Below are 20,285 nucleotides of genomic sequence, written 5' to 3' on the forward strand. Positions count from 1 at the left end.
CTCGTAAAGAAAGTACAGAGAAGGACAGATACCATATGTTTGCACTCATAGGTCTAACAGTAGAACAGGAGAAACCTAATGGAGGGCCAGGGGGAGGGGAAGAGGGAAAGAGAATTGGGGAGAGAGAGGGATGCAAAACCTGAGAGACTACTGAATACTGAAAACAAACTAAGGGTTGAAGGGGAAGGGGGAAAGGGGAAAAGAGGTGGTGGTGATGGAGGAGCCCTCCTCCATCTTGTGGGGAAGAGCATTGGGTGTTGTATAAGAACCAATTTGACAATAAACTATTAAAAAAAAAAAAAGAAAGTCCATGAGTAGTGGTCAGGATAGTCAGGTAGTAATCCAAATACTGCCACATACGTGATAAGTGATCTCAGCCAAGCGATTTCACCCAGTTTTGTAATCTGTATTTAAAAATCCATAAAAAGAGGGAATGTGTTGTCAAGGTTTCTCATACTATTTGTTACTGCATAAGATTATATGGTTGCAAGCAACAGAAACCAATTCTGGCTACCTTAGCAGAAGAAAACTTCAGAAAGGGATATGGAGTAGCTCTCAGAATCAAAGGGAAGCCTGGAGAACCAGCTCAGGCAACTAAGGAAGGACACGGTATCTCACACAAGATTAGAATGATAGGACCACCAGTATTAGCAGCTGCAGTTATAACATACGCTGTAATAATATGTACCAGGCACGTCCTGAACTGTTTTGATGTTCTAACGTATTTAATTTTTTATTTGAACCTAGGTTATCAGGCTCCTGAGTCTCTGTTCTCAGCCACTCAATGTACCATATGACTTCTCTGACGGGCGGTCACTTCAGGGCCCCCAGTGACTCCATCCATTTCCCTGCCCTTGTGTCATTTCACCAGGATTTAAAATCCCAGGAGAGGCAGCATAATTGAAAGGATTTGGGGCTCAATCCCAGCCCTTGGGTAAGGGAAGACATGTCAGTTTTAGGATCTACTTCTGAAAATGCACAGAAAAGAGGAAAAGGAACTCTCTTAAAGGGAAGTTTAGGGGCGCCTGGGTGGCTCAGTCCGATGAGTGCCCGACTTTGGCTCAGGTCATGATCTCACGGTTTATGGGTTCGAGCCCCGCGTCGGGCTCTGTACTGACAGCTAGCTCAGAGCCTGGAGCCCGATTCAGATTCTGTGTCTCCCTCTCTCTCTGACCCTCCCCTGCTCATGCTCTGTCTCTCAAAAATAAATAAAAAACATTAAAAAACATTTTTTAAGGGAAGTTCAGGTGGCATCATTCAAAGCAATGAGAATGGATCTTGTGCAGCCAAATACAAAAGTCGCTTGCACACCATTCATTTTGTTATCAGGTTTTCTAAGATTTCTGAGATCCCTCTCATCCCAGTATGTGACTGATTTTCACAAAATCTCTTAAGAGTCAGGCAGAAATGGGCACAGGACAAACCAGCACAGGACACTAATGTACTTTACAGAAGGGGGAAAAAAATGAGAAAATTGAGGACTATTTCTTACTTTTTAATGTGTATCAAGCACTGTGCTAACAGCTTTACATGTACTCTCATTTAATTCTCTCAGTGTTATGAGATAGGTATTTCACATGAGGACACTGAAGGTTAGAAAGATCTAATGATTTGCCCAAGGTCACACCACCAGTAGAACCGAGACTTAAACCCCAATTTGTCAGATTAGAATTTTAATTTTTTTAATTTATAAGATATTAAGATATGCTTGGCTGTACAAAAATTAGAGTGGTCTTTTAGGTGATGGGAAAACAATCCTAAGCATACAAAATATGCAAATTATTTATAATAAAAGCCTAAGAAGATTAAATTAAACCATAAATGTGAAAATAGCTTTAAAGCTAAAAGCACTAATTAGACTGAATGTATTATGTTATAATTAGTATTAGAATATTAAAACCACATATTGATTTTTTTTGACCCAGTAAAGTAACAAAAAAGAATTTCCTTTATAATAAAAGCATCTTAACCTGAACTTGCCTTAGAATCATGCATATTAGGTGTTTACACCTCTGTCATCTCCAGCCCAGGGAAGGAGAGAGAAAGCAGGGAGAAATGGAGAAAACAACTGAGAAGGGAAAAAGGTTGAGTGTCGATAATGCCTTCCAGTCACCCTCAAATCAACTGAGTTATCCATTCAATTTAACCCGCTATTTCCCTTACAAGGAAAAAAAAATCAGTTCACTTGCAGGAAAGTTTTTGCTGGCAATAACCATTATTTCAAATCATTTTTTTAATTTTTTTAAATGCTTTTCACTTTTTTTTTTTTTTTGAGAGTGAGAGAGACAGAGAGAGACAGTATGATCAGGGAGAGTCAGAGAGAGGGAGACACAGAATCCGAAGCAGGCTCCAGGCTCTGAGACGGCAGAACAGGGCCCGACACGGGGCTCGAACCCACGAACCGTGAGATCATGACCTGAGCCGAAGCCAGACGCTTAACCGACTGAGCCACCCAGGCACCCCTCAAATCATTTTTTTTTAATTAAGGGGATGAGAATGCAGAAAAATTTATTTTCTTCTCAAAATACAGAAGACAGCAACAAGAAAGATGCAAATAAATAAATAAATCATCAGCCTTACAGATCCACACATTTATCTCTTTGTGAATATTTGCCGATGGGGGTGGCTACGTCAACATTCGCAGTATCTGCACAAGACACAGAACAGAAGTAAACATGCGGCAACTTTCAGCTACAGATAGAAACTGCAGGTAATGCAGGTTAAGTCATTAACTAAGTACATGACTCTGGGCAAGTCACTTGATTTCCTTTTGCCCTTTGGTCCACCCCCCCTAGCTGGGCACTACACAGAAACTCCCTGAAACCCAGATGTTACATCAAAGCCAATATTTCCTGGAGGCCAGCCTTGCTGACTTCTTTGAAAAGCACTAAATTTAGAAGTAGCGTGCAAATAACACTGCTCAGATGAAACTCGCTTATTAGTGGTCCAGATGATAATCAAAGGCAAACAGATGGTCGTTTAATGAATGTTATTGGAAGGAAGGCATCTTTAAATATAGGATTTGTGTGAAAAGTTTGCTTTTTCTTACAAGTTATTTTGATGATTATTTTAGAATATTGGCATTTCTTTTTAGAATATAACCTTGTGGAGCCTCATTGACATGTTGAGCAAGATCAAAGCTTTGGAGAGCCAATGATAGGTTTCTCCAAGTCTAATAAGCAAAATTATGCAGTTAAAATAGAGATCAAAAGCCTCAAGAGAAAGCATACAGTTATTGCGAGCCAGAGTACATATCTTAAGGAATCAGAGATGTCAACCACACCTAGTTTTTTAGAAGCCTGACGTGTGAAACCAAGTCTATGCCACTCTGCCAGAGCAGGGAATGGTTGTTTCTTTCACAAAAGATTTATAACAGGATTCCTTGTGACCCAGAGAACCCTAATGTGTTTAAAACAGGATTTGATTTACTTAGTTTCTTTTTTCCCACAAAACATGCCATCCTCCTTGATCAGCAAAAATTCAGTTAGTGGCTATATCTCAATCCCTTCCATACACAGGAAAGAACTACAAACTACATGCTAAACCAGGCAAGCCAGCTTTCCATGTTACAGCTGGAGACTCTGAACCAGTATCAACTCATGCACTTGAGGTTAAAAATGTCAGGCACTTGTTACAAAAGGCATTTGTCAAAAAAAAAAAAAAAAAAAAGTAAAACAAAACTACTCACACTTACCAGTTTCCATGGGGTTGACAGAGGCACAACTCTGCAGGTTATGTATCACTCAGGGTCCACTCAGGATACAGAAACCACACTAATTGAATAAAGAAAATATTCAACTAACTAAATATTGACTATAAGGTATTCTTAACTAGATGTCAAGTTATTAACTAGGTAACTGAAGGAGTAAAGAAAACTCTTAAGTAATTCTAAATGCTTAAAACCAGCTCTGTGGTTGAGGAAACGGGATTTGTAGCATTTGCCAATTTCCATGGTGTAAATACTCTCACTGTGGCAGACTGGCAGATTTCCAGCTACCAAAATTTTAACAACTGACTTGCAAATTTTCTGAAAATTTAACATTGGGCTTTCGCAAGTCAATATGGGCTGGTTCCAGCACGGAGGTAGCAACTCAGGAAACAGCTAACACCCTTGAAGCTGAAGAACACCAAGAGGCTGCAATTATTCAAATGTAGAAGCCTGGAGGGGCCCTGCAAAGCTGAAACAGAGATCTGAGGAGGGAGCGCTGCACAGCTGCTGCTCCTGAGAGCGGAAAGGAGCCTCCTGGGCCTGAGATCCTAAAAAGGAGAGGCATCTAAAAAGGTGTGGGGAAGCCTGTCTGAGCCTGGCCATCCACCAGCGACCACCGCCACGCGCCAGCTCCTGCTCCACGGTAACCACGGTAACCACGTGCAACCAAAAGGCCTCGATCAAAAACAGTTATGACGAAGGAGACGCAACAGCAGTCTGTGCAGTGCGCTACTCAGATGTGTAAGAAACGTAACAGAAAAAAAGCCATTAAGAGATTTGACAGGAAGTACAACCCTGCATGGGTAGGCATTATGGGACACCTCGGTAGCCACCTGGCGCGGGAAGCCAAACACATCTACTCCTACTTGGACCATGTCCCCATTCTTCTGCTCTAATTGGATTAGAAGCACAGACAGTGCCACACACCCAGTGCTCCATCCAAAAACAGGGAGTGGAACCTAAATTCCAAGTACCAGAGACAGATCTTGAGGCTTGCCTAACACCTCGATCTTTGAACCTTTATTGCCCAGCTTTGTGCTGGGCATTCTTTGTCCTAACTTGTTGCGGTTACTTAAAAAAATTAGCAAAACGTCTTACATCTATATTTTCTACTCTGTACCTCTCTGCTGCCCCCCCCCCCACTTTTTTTCCTCCTCAGTCTGTTCCTTTCCACACACACACAAGATAAATCAACAAAAAGGAGTGTGTGGGGCGCTGCTACCTCCAAAGTGGAGCACAATATCTGGAAATGTCATACAAAAATGTAAATGAGGTTCAATTATGAGTCCGGGAAGGAACTGCGTCGCATTACGAAAAAGCTTCGCCAGACTGCGGGTCACAGGAACAAAACACAGATTGGAAGCCAACAGGAAGCAGGCAGGAAGGAGCCCGCCCCTACCGCCCCTTCGCCTTTTCCGCCCCTAGATCCTCAATCTCCCTCTAGGGCCCCCTAGTGGAGGAGTAGCACAGAGCGTCTGCGAGGCTACACCTGATTTGCAGAATTCGAGCCCCAACACTGCGGAGCTGAATCTAGAAAGGAGGGTTTGGAACTGAAAGACAATAGCTTAATTCGGAAGAATTATACTTTACACTTCTGCAACTCTTTACAATTTGAAAGCGTTTTTAGAAAAATTATTTGAAATAACGGCCACAATTTACCACTGAGTATTTACAACATGCAGAGCCAGGCTAAATTTTATACACAACCTACCTCACAATTTTCACAATAATCTTGCAAGATATTATTAACCCCATTTTGTGTATGAAGAAACAGAAGTACAAAAAGATTAAAAGAGTTGCCAAACATTACACAGGTTGATGGCAATTAAATGGTTCTCAAACAAAAGTCCTTTGACTTCATTTCATGGCACTGCGTCACAACCACAGGGTATCATTTTCGGTTAGGAAAGAAACCAAAACATCAACGCCAACTTCATTTCAGGTTTACTCAGGAAGACTTATATTAGAAGATTTATATTCTTAATGGGGCATAGCAAAGATCACATTAGCCCTGACAGTGCTTGCTCTCAGTCATGAGAGCAATTGTTGGAGGTCTATCTGTTAAAGTTGGAGGGCTTCTGGAAGTCACAGAAACCACAATAATAGTGACCAATAGTCACTATTGGTCACAATAGTGACAAAACAATTCAGGGGTTTCATTTTTCTCATGTAAAAGGAGTTCAGAGTTTGGCAGTCCAAGAATAACACTGTGATGCCTTCAAGGATCTAGTTTCTTTCTAATTTTCCACTCCATCATTCTTTCTTTGCAGGTGTCTTCCATTCTTGTGCTGCATCGATGTGACAACACTGTTCCTTCATATCAAATGTTTAGTCCAGGTCTTAGTTAAAAAGAGGGGGAAAACAAGGGCAGCTAATTCCTTTATAAGAATGTTCTCTGAAGCCCCTCCCAGGAACTTCTGCTCTCATCTTATTGCTGAGAACCATGTCCCATGAGTGCTCACAGCTGAGAGAGTGGCTGGGAGATGCCTTTTGTAGCTAGGGACATTTCCACACAATAAAATAGGGGTGCAGTGAGTTTGAAAAAAAGAAAGGCTGGATATTGGCTTGGCCATTATGCACATGAATCACGAAAGATAAACAGGACTGGTAGGACAACAGCTTGTCGCCCCTTTACCTATCGGTCTCTTTCTACCTTTCCCAACCTCTTTACTTTTTGTTGACTCTGGGACCCAGATTTCACAAGGCAGCCTCAGTTGAAAGTGTCCATCCCTTCATCCCCATAAGTTCCTACAAACTTGCCAGCCCTGTGTCCCAACTTTGGTTTTGAAAATGTGTCAATACAAGCTACTTACTTTTTTCTGTCATATTCTTTAACAAGCCTTCAGTTTCTCTTATCTGACGATTTAGGCAAGGCTGACCTAGAATCTAAAGTCCCAGGAAGTCTTTCTGTCTATAGTTCTTTGTTTTTGTTTTTTGTTTGTTTCCCATTTTGCCAAACCTTTGCCTTTTCAGCAATGCAGTTTAATATTCCTGTAGGTTTGGGACCATTACTGAACCATACTGATATGTAAAGAGGGCATATTACACACATCATATGGAATGATATTTTCCTTCAACAGAGAGGCTGCTCTCCTTTCCATTTAAGGTCATTGTGAACTTGAAGAGTGAGGGTTAGGAGCTCAAAGAGCTTGAGCTGTGAGCTATTTGCTCTCTCCCTCACCTCTCTTCATACTACCTTACCCATAATACACAGAACCTTAAACAGTAGGTGGATTTCAAGAAGATGGGAAAGTATTCCAAGTAGGCACAGCAGCCCACACCTCTTTTCCTGTTCCTCTTCCTTTCTCTCCAAGAGATCATGGTCATGGGAATCAATGGCGGCCAAAGATTTACCAGTAAGATGTGGGATATAAAAGGCAGGTGACATGCCATAATTACTCTGCGATATCTTAGCTGTCATTTTACCAGATTGTCCCAAGCTGCTGATCTCTGTGTGTATATGTGTGTTTGTGCATGCACTTAATTCTACACACCTATACCACCCACAGCAGGAGGCCCCTATACCTTTTTTCCTCTTTTTCTCCTGTTTTTTAATAGATTTTTAGAACAATGTTAGAATTACAGAGAAATTGAGCAAAGAGCACAGCATTCCCATGTTCCTACAGACCCTCTCTAACACACACTATATCTTGTTATTAATATCTTACATTACTATGGTACATTTGTTACAACTAATGGGCCAATATTGGTATATTTTATTCAATAAAGACCATAGTTTATTAAGATTGCCTTAGTTTTTACCTAATGTCATTTCACTGTTACAGGATCCTATCCAGAATACCACACTCACATGTACTTGTCATGTCCCTTTGGTCTTTTCTTGGCTGCGACAGTTTTTCAGACTTCCCTTGTTTTTAATGATTTCAACAGTTTTGAGTAGTACTGGTCAGGTGTATTATAGTATGCCCCAAACCTTTGTCTGGTGTTTTTCTCATGCTTAGTCTGGGGTTATGGGTTTCAGTGAAGATTACATAGGTAAAGGGTCCTTTTCACCACATCATAGGAAGGGTACATACCATCTACATGACTAATTATTGTTGATGTCAACCTTGATCCCCAGGCTGAAGTAGTGTTTGTCAAGTTTATCCACTATAAAGTTACTCTTTTTCCCCCTTTCTGTACTGTCTGCATTTTGCAAAGAAGCCAATGTGTGCAGCCCACACATAAAGAGTGAGAAGTTATGCTCCTCTTCTTGAGGGGAGAGTATCTCCACAACTTACTTGGATGTTTTCCACATTGGAAATTTGTCTCTTCTCCCTCATTTATTTATTTACTCAATCATTTATCTATGTCAGTGTAGATTCATAGATATTTGTTGTATGCTTTGGGATATAATCCAATACTACTTGATTTTTATAGTCAATTATTTAAAGTTAAATTATTTAAAATTAAATTTGTTTGATTTAAATTGTTCCAGCTTTGGCTATTGGCATCTCTTTCCATTGGCTCCTGTGCGCATTGACATATACATTTCAATGTGAGTGTTTTAGGGTGGTTTTTTTTTTTTTTGCTCTTCCTTATTTTTGGGCACTATTAAATGCACCAGGCTCATCTTATATTATTTCCCTCCCCAGTCCTAGAATCAGACATTTCTCCCACTATGTTTTCATTGTTACTATCAATTTTCGTTCTTTCAACAATTGGGAGAAATGGTTTCTTACCAGCAATTAGCAGCCCTGGCAGACAACTCCAGAGCAGCACGGGCAGTAGAAGGAACAGAAGGAACGATATAGGAAGGAAGTAATCCTGTCCCCATCCTAGTTCCTTGCCATAGAGCTGTCTGCAGCAGCAGAGCCCTGGGCAACCACTCTGGAGGACTAGCTGCGAAGAAATAGCTCCTAGCCTACAGAAGCAGCCTAGCAGGGAGGCTGGCCAATCGAGGGGCCTCCTTGGACATTTCCTGGGGCCAGGGGGCAGGGAGTGGAGGATTCTTTGTGCAATAAAGAAGCATGAGGTGCCTGTTTCCTTTTGCTTCCAACAAAGAGATGAGAAACAGGCATAATAAAATATGTTCAAAAGATGCAGATACGTAAGGAATACAAGGAATGGGGTTTCACATCTTCCTTTCCATGTAGTTCCCAGGAAGGGAGTCATAATTTCAGACTGCCAGAGGGGGAAGTCCTTCTGCAGTAGGAAGTCACTGCCTGGGCCCTAGAGTGGATGCTTTCCCTCTCGAAGAACCTCTGCTCTCTCTTTCCAACAGGAAAAAGCCTTCTCACCTCACCTTGCAAAGAGAGATCACCAATGCAGCACATCTGTGTCCTCCAGAAATGGTTCAAATTCTGGTGCCAAAAAAAAAAAAGAAAGGTGGAAGGAGCCCAGGGAAAATCTTTGGTGAAGATGGACATATCCACAGCCCCTCAGGAGATCTAGATACCCTTGTGAGATTGCCAATGTGAGCAAAGCGGCTAGTGAGTCTTTCAAGGAAGTGGTGTCCGGTAGGAAACACTGACTGCCATTTCCTGGAGGTGCTAGAAGTACATTGGTGAGACCACCTTACAGAGAAGGGGACCCAGTAAATTGTGTGTTCCTGAAAGTGTCAATAAATGTATGGAAGGAATGAGACCCCAAACAGCTGGATGGAGTTCCCTTCTGATGGTTCTCAGAGGGGGGTTCTTCCAGAAGCCCTCCTTGGCCCATGGGCTGGCCTGGGCCGGGCATCTCTGAGCACCTCAGGTTATGAGCTCTCATTCACTTATTAACAAATGTTTACTCAGCCCCTAATAGGAGTCAAGCACTGAGCTAGGTAGTAGGGAGAAAGAGATGAATTATACTCTGAGGCCTCAAAACTCACACACCAGGGAATAGAAAACCAGGGTGAGGGATCACAACATATCAGGATGTAATTACAATATCTTTGCCATGTTGAATGACAACAGTCAAGACAAAATAAGAATAATTGCCCAGGCTAAGAGGCAAAGGAAGGCAGCGTGGATAAGGAAGAAACTAAGCCGGGTCTAAAGGGATGACAATCCTCCAATCCACTCCTTGACCTTTCTTCATATTATCTATTATAATATTATCATATTCTTCTCTACTCAGTTATTTTTTTTCTCTTTAACATCTATTGTAGATACTTTATTGACTTGCTCACTATATCAGTCAGGGTTCCACCAGAGAAACAAAACCAATAGGATATATAAAGAAATAGGGATATACCAAAATAGAGAAAGAGAGGGAGAGATTTATTGAGGGGAATTGGCTTATACAATTGTAAAGCTGGTTAGGCAAGTCTAAAACCCTTCAGAGAGGCTTTGAGGAAGGGTGCACTGGAAACTCTCCTATAGGAGCTGACCCTGCAATCCAGAGTTAGAATTGTTTCTTCCTCCAGAAAACCTCAGTTCTGTTCCTGAAGACTTTTAATGAATTGGATCGGGCCCACCAGATTTTTCAGAATCATCCCTTACTTAGAATCAATAGAGTATAAATGTTAACCATCTACACATACCTTCACAGCAACACCCAGATAAGTATTTGATTGACTAATTGGGCTTCACCACCTAGCCAAGTTGACATTCATAGAACTGACCTCATACTCACCTTATCTCTTTCTACCATTAGCCCTGAGAGCACCATTCACAGAACACAATGAGATAGATTCCTCCTGTAGTTTCACAATGTAGTAGGCCTGATTCCCCATCTCTCCTGTCCCATCACTAATGACTGCAATGAGACTTCCTGGACACAGGCCTGGCCATAGTTGTCGGTCTAGGCACACCTAGTACACAGATCCCTGCTGAACATTTCCTGAATAAACAAACAAGACTCTTGTAATACATGTGGAAGGGGAAAGGATGCCACATAACCACTCAGAAAGATGGTAAATGCAAAGCACATTAATTTATAAAGAAGGATGAAAATATGGGAGTTTAGGACTCTCCAAAAAACAAAAAAGAACTTCCATTTCTAGCCCTTTCTTCCCTTCTCCTTTATTAAAATGTGTAGAACAGGGGCCCTGGATGGCTCGGTCAGTTAAGCGTCTGACTTTTGATTTTGACTCAGGTCATGGTCTTACAGTTCATTAGGTCAAGCCCTGTGTCAGGCTCTGCCACTGAGCATGGAGCCTTCTGGAATTCTCTCTCTCCCTTTCTCTCTGCCCTTCCCCTGCTCATGTGCACACATGCTTGCTCACTCACTCTTGCTCTCTCTCTCTCAAAAATAACAAATAAATAGACATTTTTAAAAATGTGTAGAACAGAAATTAATTGCTCAGTCGCTGAGATCAAGTAGATTTGAAATCTACTTGACAATTTCATAACGACTGTGAACCTCAGTTTCTAAACCTATAGCATAGAAAAATAACAGATCATACCTTGGAAAACTGTTATGATGACAAAATGAGAAAAATACATGCAAAAGCACTAAGCACAAAGACAAGCATATTATAAAGTTTTTTTTTTTAATTCGCTACTATTATCACTAAGTAATTACTATGTGCCAGATAGAGTAGGGAATACTAAGATTAGTAAAAATCCTTGACTATGGGGACTATAAAATCCAATGAGGAATATCAGACCTATAAACAATTCAATACACTGTGAAAATTCCATAGATGAGTAAGCAGAGAAAGAAATAAGTACTCCAGCGTGGGGATTAGAAAGACTGCACAGTAGAAACTCCAAATGAGCTGGGCTTCCAAAGAACAGTAGTGCCTTCCTGAACAGAAAAGCAGGGAAAGGCATTGTAAGCATAAGGAATAGCATGTGTAAGGGGCAGAACAATAGAAAAGCACAGTGTGCCTAGAGCAAGAAGTCCAGTGTGAATGGTGCATAGGGGGCAAGTGGTAGGGGGAGGAGATATAAGGGAAGGTAGAGGTGGAGAAGTGGGAGGATGGCAACAAATGAAGCCATCTGATGAAGACTGATATGAGGTGCTGAAAAGTTTGGTCTCTATCCTGAAGGCAGTTGGAGACAGACTTCCAAGTCTGCTTTGGGCTACAGAGCAATTGTACTGTAAATTGATAAAGCAGCATTTGTATTTACTCATCTACAGGCCAGACATAGAAAATGCACAGATCCCCATGGATATACTCCTCACCAAGATCATCAGTAATTCAAGCAGAGGAGGGACAGGGGGAATTACACATACCAAAATGACAACAATGACACCCAACCAAGCCTATCACTGTACATCACCACGTGGCTGAACTTACAGAGGATTTGGGGAGGAAGAAAATTCTCTTAGCTAAAACAAAGGGACACATCTCCAAATATTTCTCTCTTTCCTCTTCCTTCCACATACCCCAGTTCTAGACGATTTTACCCATTTTATTATTCCCTCCTCTTTTCAGCACCTGCTTCTCTTGGCTTCTAGGGCACCTCATTCTCCTGGTTGTCTTCCTACCTCACAGGATGTGCCTTTTCAGTCTCTTTTACTAGTTCTTAATGTTGTAGCCCCAGGTTTCAAGCTTTGGACCTCTTCCCCATTTCACTCATTCCCTAGGTGCTCTCATGCAAACATATTACTTTAAATGCCATCAATATGCTGACAATTTCCAAATTTATATCTCCAGCTCAGACCTCTCCCTTGGATTCCAGACTCTGTGTTTGATTGCTTGCTCAATATTTCTACTTGAGATGTCAGGCATCTCAAACTTAAAATGGATAAAACTAAACTTTTTGGTCTTCCAAGCCATATCTGTTTGGTAAACATAAATCACATGAATCCTTTTAAAGTATAAATCTTATCATCTCATTCCTCTGCTCAAACCTGTCCAAAAGTTCCTCTGTTTATGCACACAGTAAATGCCAAAGTCCTTAAATTCTATAAGGCCTTAACTATTGAATTCCCTCTCCTTACTTGCCTGACATTGATCTCCTATTACTCTCCACCTTGATCTTCCACTCCAGCCACTCTGGCTTGGTTACTTTTTCTCAAAGACATCAAGCACACGGTAGCCTTAGAGACTTTACACTTGCTGTCCTCTCTGCTCAGGATGCTTTTTCCTCAGATGATCGAAGTTCAGATGTCATTTTCTCAGTAATGGCTTCCCTAACCACATTATTTAAAATGTTAACTTCACCATCATCAATATCCCTTTCAGAACCTTCTATCTCTTTGGCTTCATTTTCTCCACAGCACTAGTCACCATAAAATTGGACATGTCATATATTTTTACTTGTTAATTTATTGTTGTTTTCCTGCTTCTTGGGCTGCCAACACTAGAAAGTAAGAGCACATGAGAATTTTTTCTGTTTTTTTTTCACTGATGTATTTCTATTGCATAAAACAGAGCCTGACACAGTGGAGGTCAATAAATATTTCTAAATCAATGAAGCAATCTAGGGAGAAAGCAATGGATTTCGAGCTTGAAGAAGTAGCTTTGAATCTAGACTTTGTAACTTATTTTATCTACCATTTTGTCAAATGATTTATCCTCTTGGCCTCAGTTTCCTCATCTGCAAATTGGGAATAATAATCTCTGTTTCACATGCATGTTGCAGATATTAAGATTATGTATAAAAACACAACATAGTGGGCACTCAACAAATGATTATATAACCATTTACCTTCTTCAATTTTTCTGACAAATCAAAAAGCCAACCCTATAGTAGAATAGAGCTTCATCCATTGCTAGCAGTTCTTAGAAAAAGTATGCTTTGTAAAAACTGAGTTTAAACATCTGCATTTCATAAACATTTCATCTGTATTTCCATAATCTGCATTTTATAAACATTATTATTTTTATACTACCTATTAACTCCTCAACTTCAATAAGAAGTTAGGGTCCAGATATAATTTGCTAATTAAGATGATAAAGTAACAGGTTGCCCATTTCATGTCAGATACTCATTCACAAAAAAAATCTATTAAGTTCCTGCTGTGTTCCAGGCACTGTTCTAGGCCCTGAAGATAGAGAGATAATAAGACAAAGTCTCTGACTTTCATAGCATTCGTATCCTAGTGGGGAAAGAAATGAACAGATATATTGAGATAGTAATGTGTTACAAAGGAAAAACAGCAGAAGGGAGCAGAGAGTGATACTGGAGACAGGGGTATTTTTATAGGATAGTCTGATTAGGAGAAATATAATCAGCAGCCTGAATGAAATAAGGGACTAAACTATGGGAATACCTAGGGAAAGAGTGTACCATGCATAGGAAACCATAAAGAGAAAAGCCCTGAGGTAGAAGCAAATTTGATGTGTTCAAGAAACAAAGACACAAAAAAGAAGTCAGTGTGGCTATAGCTGTGTAAGTAAGTAAACAAGTAAGTGAGAGAATAGTCAGAAATGAACTGACAGATTACCTAGTGATCACAATATGTAAGGAGTGACAGGCAATGGCTTAACTAGTAGCTGTTAACCTTTAAGTGATAGGATATATTTTATAATAACATGACTGATATTTGGTTAATATTTTGGCATATGCCACCCAGGTTTTTTCCAGGAATTTAGTAATGCTTTTTTTGGTTTATTATTGTTATCCCACTATAAATACAGTCTTGAAACTTGCTGTTGCTTTGCTTGTTTGTTTTTAAATTTTTATTTATATTCTAGTTAGTTATTGCACTGCTAGATATTTACCCAAAGGATACAAAAATACATATTCAAAGAGATACATACACCCCCATGTTTCTAACAATTATCAACAAGAGCCAAGTTATGGAGTGAGCCCAAATGTCCATCAACTGATGAATGAATAAAGAAGTGGTGTATATATACAATGGAATATTACTCAGCCATTAAGAAGCTTGGTTTTTATATTTAATGTATCACACAGTTTGCATGGACTTTTGCATTCTTGGAACATATATATCTAATGGTTGTATGATACATCACTATGTTTGTATACTGCAATTCAATTAACCATTCTCCACTGTGGTTATTTTTTTAAGTTTTTCTGGGGGCTGGGGAGAGTGAGTGGTAGAGGGGCAGAGAGAAAGGGAGAGAAAGTATCCTAAGCAGGCTTTGCCCTGTCTGCACGGAGCCCTCTGCAGGGCTCAAACCCATGAATCGTGAGATCATGACTGAGCTAAAACCAAGAATCAGATTCTTAACCAAATGACCCACCCAGGCACCCCTCCACTGTAGTGGTTTCTTATATTTTACTATTGTACATAATGCTCAGACTTAGATTAAGATGGTGGGCCAAGCTAATTTTCCCTTCTATCTGTCCCAAACCTCTAGAAATAACAGAAGAAATATAGTGGAAGGAGAGGGGGAAAGGAAGAGGAGAAAGTAAGCAAGAAAAAGAGAAAGATGAAAAAAGAGAAAAAAAGAAAAGGTTGAAGAAATAATTTTGTTATCTGTGGACCAGAAGTAAGCACATCATCAGTGGACCAAAAATTTGGAGGAATCACTAAAAGATAAAAACCAAACAGGTCAGATGAACATAGAAAATCACAACACGAAATATACTCATAAGGATGCCATGGAAGTCCTACCAGTGTTCCAGGTCAAGTACAATTAGTACAAGGAGCAGGAGAAGCCTTTTAGCTCCCATCAGTGGGTTAGTTGGGGGAAATATAATCATAAAGGCCTTGAAAATCAGCCCTTCCCTGAGCTCCTTCATACTGAAAAATGAACAGTAGATTCAGTGCTCTGGCCTAGAGACGTGCTGGTGATGGAGAGTTAGGACAGTGCCCAGATACCTAGCTCACCTGAATCCCCATATCCATAAGTCCAGTATGCCCTACCTACATCCACATCTTGCCTTTCACCCATAATCACCAAATTCTGTAGCCAAAATTATCATTCACATGGAAGCACTGAGGATTTCTCAAACTCAAAGATGAACGGACATCACGCATCTCTAAACATCACTAACTCCACAGAAGAGAAGGGAAAACGGTTCTGGAACAGCAGTACAAGAATTTCTCAAAATCTACCCCTCTGTGAAAGCAGTGAGCATGCTGGAACATATTATATAAATTAATATTTTTAGAACTCTGAAAATTATCCAAAAGCTTGAAACAATCCAAGGAGTGTTTATTAAAGAAAAATGATGGTTTTCAGTAAGAACAGAAAGCCTTTGTGGTAACTTACCCTATTCCCATCCCCTCTCCCTAGCTCCATAGTAGGCTTGAAAACCAACAGCCTTGCAACTATAATGTTTATGAAAAACAGCATCCTACAGCCCATGGAAGGGGCAGAACACACTAGGAATCACCAAAAATCTTCATTACAAGAGAATTATTATTGTTTGACCTGTCTGGCAGCTCCCCCGTGTCATACAGTGTGTTCTTAGATTCTGCATGTTAATCTGGAATCCATTAATGATAGGGCTGAGAGTCGCATGTTTATTTCTCTCCTGTGTGTCAGCTTCCTTGAAATTCACCTGTCATGTGCTGATCCAAGGCTATGTCCTTACCCACCTTCTCACGCACCAAGCCAGGATTTCCCCTGCCCTAAATCATCTTAAGGCCAGGTCCCAGGCAACTAGAGACCACACCTATAGTACAAAGTATGTCAGAATTATTCAAACTGGCCAATCCCAAACTATTTATTCTGCCTTACCTTGCCTTTCCCTCAGAAACCTCAAGAAATATTCCAGCCGAGGCATTCCCTTTAAGGCTGCTTCTACCTAACCAAATCTGGTATTTCCCCTGTGGCTGTACAGGGCATGGTGGGTCCCCTTTTATCAAGAAATCTAAGTAAAAAATTCTGCTTTCAATGCCTTGGCTTCTGTGTGTCATATCCCAGGTATAATTTTAAAATACCTGGAAATCCCCTCATAGGACTTATCTTTACTTGACCTGACTCAGGAGCGCAATCAATGTAAACAGCCTTTTCTACAGAGCATTTAGTGGGGGGAAAAAACGTGGCAAGTATTTAATATTGCAGCTGCCTGGGTTAGGATTAACAGCTGGGGGAAATACAAAGCTAACTAAAAAACTTCAAAAAATATTTTTTAAAGCTAGATAATGAGATATTCATGGAAGACTTTGAAAGCTCCCACATATTCCTAGGAATCTAGAAGGCAAAGTGAACACACAGTACTGTGTATGTGCCCAGGAAAGACCTGAGAAGGCCCTTATCTCTGACCTTTGACTGAGTTTGAGATTCTGTGAAGTAGGAAGTGAAGGCTGAAGCCGAGCTGTTAAGTACCAGCACATGGAAACTGTGCCAAACATGTACACAGAACACTTTGGCAAAGCCACGGAGAAGAACTGGTTCAAAGCATTCAAGGAAGTGCCTGTCTAATCTTCAGTTGACCACTAAGCTAACTGAGCAGAGACCAGTGACCACACATGACTCAAAAAAAAAATAAAGTGGCTTTACATAATTCATTCAGAAAAATTGCTACAACAAAATTTAACAACAACAAGCCATGGTGAAGGGGAGAAAACAAAAGTTTTCAGAATTGGCACATTCAATTATTTTAAATGTCTATTCAAGAAAAAACAATGTGAGACATAAAAAGAAACAGGAAAATATGGCCACACACACACACACACACACACACGCACACAGTTCATAGAAACTGTTTCTGAGGAAATCTGAACATTGGATTTACTAGACAAAGATTTTAAATCAGCTGGGTTGAGGGACTCCAAGACCACACTCTGGCTCATGATTTACTAGAAGGACTCAGAGAACTCAGAAAAGCTGTTATCCTCATGATTACATATTATTACAGAAAAAAGATGAATATTAAAGTGATGAAAGGGAAAAAGCACATGGGGTAGGGTCCAGGAAAAATAAGCTTCTGTCTGTCTTCCCCCAGTTGGATCAAATGGACAATGCTTAACTTTCCCAACAATGACTATGACAATGTGTGTGTAGTTTCACCAATCAAGGAAACTCCCAAGTTTTGGAGTCCAAGCCTTTTATTGGGAGTCATTCATGTCATCTTAAGAGATGTAGGAAAAGCATTTGATTAAATTGGATCTTCAGTTAGGATAAAACACTCAACAAGCTAGGACTAGAGAGGAACTCCTCAATATGACATGGAAATCTTAAGAAAAAGAAACATAATTAACATCATACTTTATGGTAAAATACTGAATGTTTTTCCCCATCTGATCAGGAATAAGACAGATATCCACTCTCACCATTTATATTCAGCACTGTACTGAAAGTTCTCCCCAGGGACAGTAGACAAGAGAAACAAATAAGAAGTATCAGATTGGAAAGAAAGAAGTAAAATTATCTTATTCACAGATGACGAGAGCATGTATACAGAAAGTCCTAAGTACTACACATGCAAACTATTAGATCTAATAAGTGCATTCAGCAAGATCAGTTTATGAAGATAATATATATTTCTATATACTAGCAATGAACAGTACAAATATGAAATTAAGAAAATAATTCCATTTATAATAGCATCTAAATGAATAAAAATACTAAGAAATAAATCTAGCAAAAGAAATGCAAGACTTATACACTGAAAACTGCAAAACATTGTTCAAAGCAAATAAAAATCAAATAAATGAAAAGTCAGATGTTTATTGATTTGGAAGTCTTGGTATTATTAGCATTGCAATACTCTTCACGTTGATCCACACATTCAATACAGCCCCTATAAAAAAAAAATCTCAGCAGCCATTTTAGCAGAAATTGACAAGTTAATTCTAAAATTCATATAGGAACACAAGGGACCGAGAAAAACCAAATCAACCTTGACAAAAAACAAAGTAGGAAACCTTGCTGATTTCAAAACTTAATACAAAGCTATAGTAATCAGTGGCACCTGGGTAGCTAAGTCAGTTGAGCGTCTGACCAGCTCAGGTCATGATCTCTCAATCCATGAGTTCAAGCCCCACATCAAGCTCTGTGCCGACAGCACAGAGCCTGGAGCCTGCTTTGGATTCTTTGTCTCCATCTCTCTCTGTGTCTCTCACACTCTGTACTTTGTCCTTCTCTGTCCAAAATAAATAAACATTAAGAAAAAAATTTTTAAAGCTATAGGATTCAAAACAGTGTGATACTGACATGAGAACAGACATATAAATCATTGAATAGAATTGAGGATCCAGAAAGAAACTCTTACATTTATGATCAACTGATTTTCAACATGGGTGCCAAGAATTGGAAAAGAATAATTATTTTAACTAATGGGACTGGAACAATTGGGTATCCATATGCAAGAGAATGAGGTTATATCTTATCCCTCATACCATCTATAAAAATTAACTCAGAATGAATGTACATATGTAATTATTTTAAAACTCAACACATTGGGGCACCTAGGTGTCTCAGTCAGTTAAGTGTCTGACTTTTGGTTTCAGCACAGGTCATGATCTTACAGTTTCATGAGTTCAAACCCCGCACTTGGCCCTGTGCTGGCAGCACAGAGCCTGCTTGGGATCCTCTCTCTCTCTCTCTCTCTCTCTCTCTCTCTCTCTCTCTCTCTCTTCTCTTCTCTTTCCCCACTCACACTGTCTCTAGTGTGACTCTATAACTCTATAAATATAAATTAATTAATTAATTAATTTTTTAAATGTTTATATTTAATTTAAATAAATATATATAATTTTTTAAAACTCAACACATAGACTGTGTGGCATAATGATCATAATTGATTAATATGAGCCAATGCTTCCAGAACACAGAATGAAAGGACAATGTGTTAAACATACAAAAGAAACTTCAAGAAATATATCAACTAGATTCAGAAGTTTAGAACTCTAACAGAATTTTGTAAATAACAGCACAGAAAATGTAGGAGAAGAAATAACCAATGAAATAAAAGAAGAAAATTTCTCAGAACTAAAGATATAAAATTTTCAATCCAAAGACTCTAAATAAGTATGAATTTTCAGAAGTCCAAGGAAAAGATAAATATTGTAAGTGCCTTCAAAAGAGGGTGACCTGGGAAGAGGGGAGGATTAAAAGATCCACTACAAAGGTCCAAGAATTAGATTGTCATCAGAATTTTCATTAATTTTAGATTCTAGACATAAGGGAGCAATATCTTCAAAGTTCCAAGGGGAAGTGATTATGAGCCTAAACAAAAAAGTATTCATATTATTCTAAAATTTTCACTTTTACAAACTTAGTATAACATAAACTTCTTAAGGGCATAAAACAGTTTAAGGCAGTACAATTGGGATTCATTAAAAAATTAAGGGATACTGTTTTCATTTATTCAATATATATGTATTGAGTTCCTACTCTATAGCAGGCAACATTGCAGTTACCAGCAAAACGAAGATGAACAAGATACAGTCCATTCTCATTACTCTTGGGTTCAGTATTTGCAAATCTGACTCCTTGCCAGAATTTATTTGTAACCCCAAAATCGCTATTATAGTAATTTGTAGGCATGCACAAATTTGAAAACTTTGAGATATCTGATATACACATTCTCAATGAGGGCAAATAGGAAGACACTGCCTTATTTTAGCTTTCATGTAAACAAGTATCTGTTTCATGGATTATTTAGTATAGTATTTTCCTCATTTTTGTGCCCTTTTTTTAGGGGGTGGTATTTAAAATGTCCCCACGCATGGTGCTATCATGCTGACTAGTGTTCCTAAGCATAAGAAGGCTATGATGTCCCTTATGCAGAAAATATGTATATGAAATAAGCCTTGTAGTGCTGTTGGTTATGAGTTCAATTGTTAATAAATCATCAATATATATTAAATAAAGTATATTTAAACAGAA

General features: G+C 39.4%; 1 long non-coding RNA gene across 1 annotated transcript in view; it reads right to left on the minus strand.

Moving 5' to 3' along the window:
* Window positions 1-4,064, minus strand: part of LOC115285912 — a 16,280-nt gene extending 12,216 nt beyond the window's left edge. The window contains exon 1 of the long non-coding RNA XR_003905751.1: window positions 3,695-4,064. This is a non-coding gene — a long non-coding RNA (uncharacterized LOC115285912). The remainder of the gene's footprint in view (window positions 1-3,694) is intronic.
* Between the last annotated feature and the right edge of the window lie 16,221 nt (window positions 4,065-20,285).

This window comes from Suricata suricatta, chromosome 1 (genome assembly GCF_006229205.1).
Source record: "Suricata suricatta isolate VVHF042 chromosome 1, meerkat_22Aug2017_6uvM2_HiC, whole genome shotgun sequence".
In the NCBI taxonomy this organism is placed as follows: Eukaryota; Metazoa; Chordata; class Mammalia; order Carnivora; family Herpestidae; genus Suricata; species Suricata suricatta.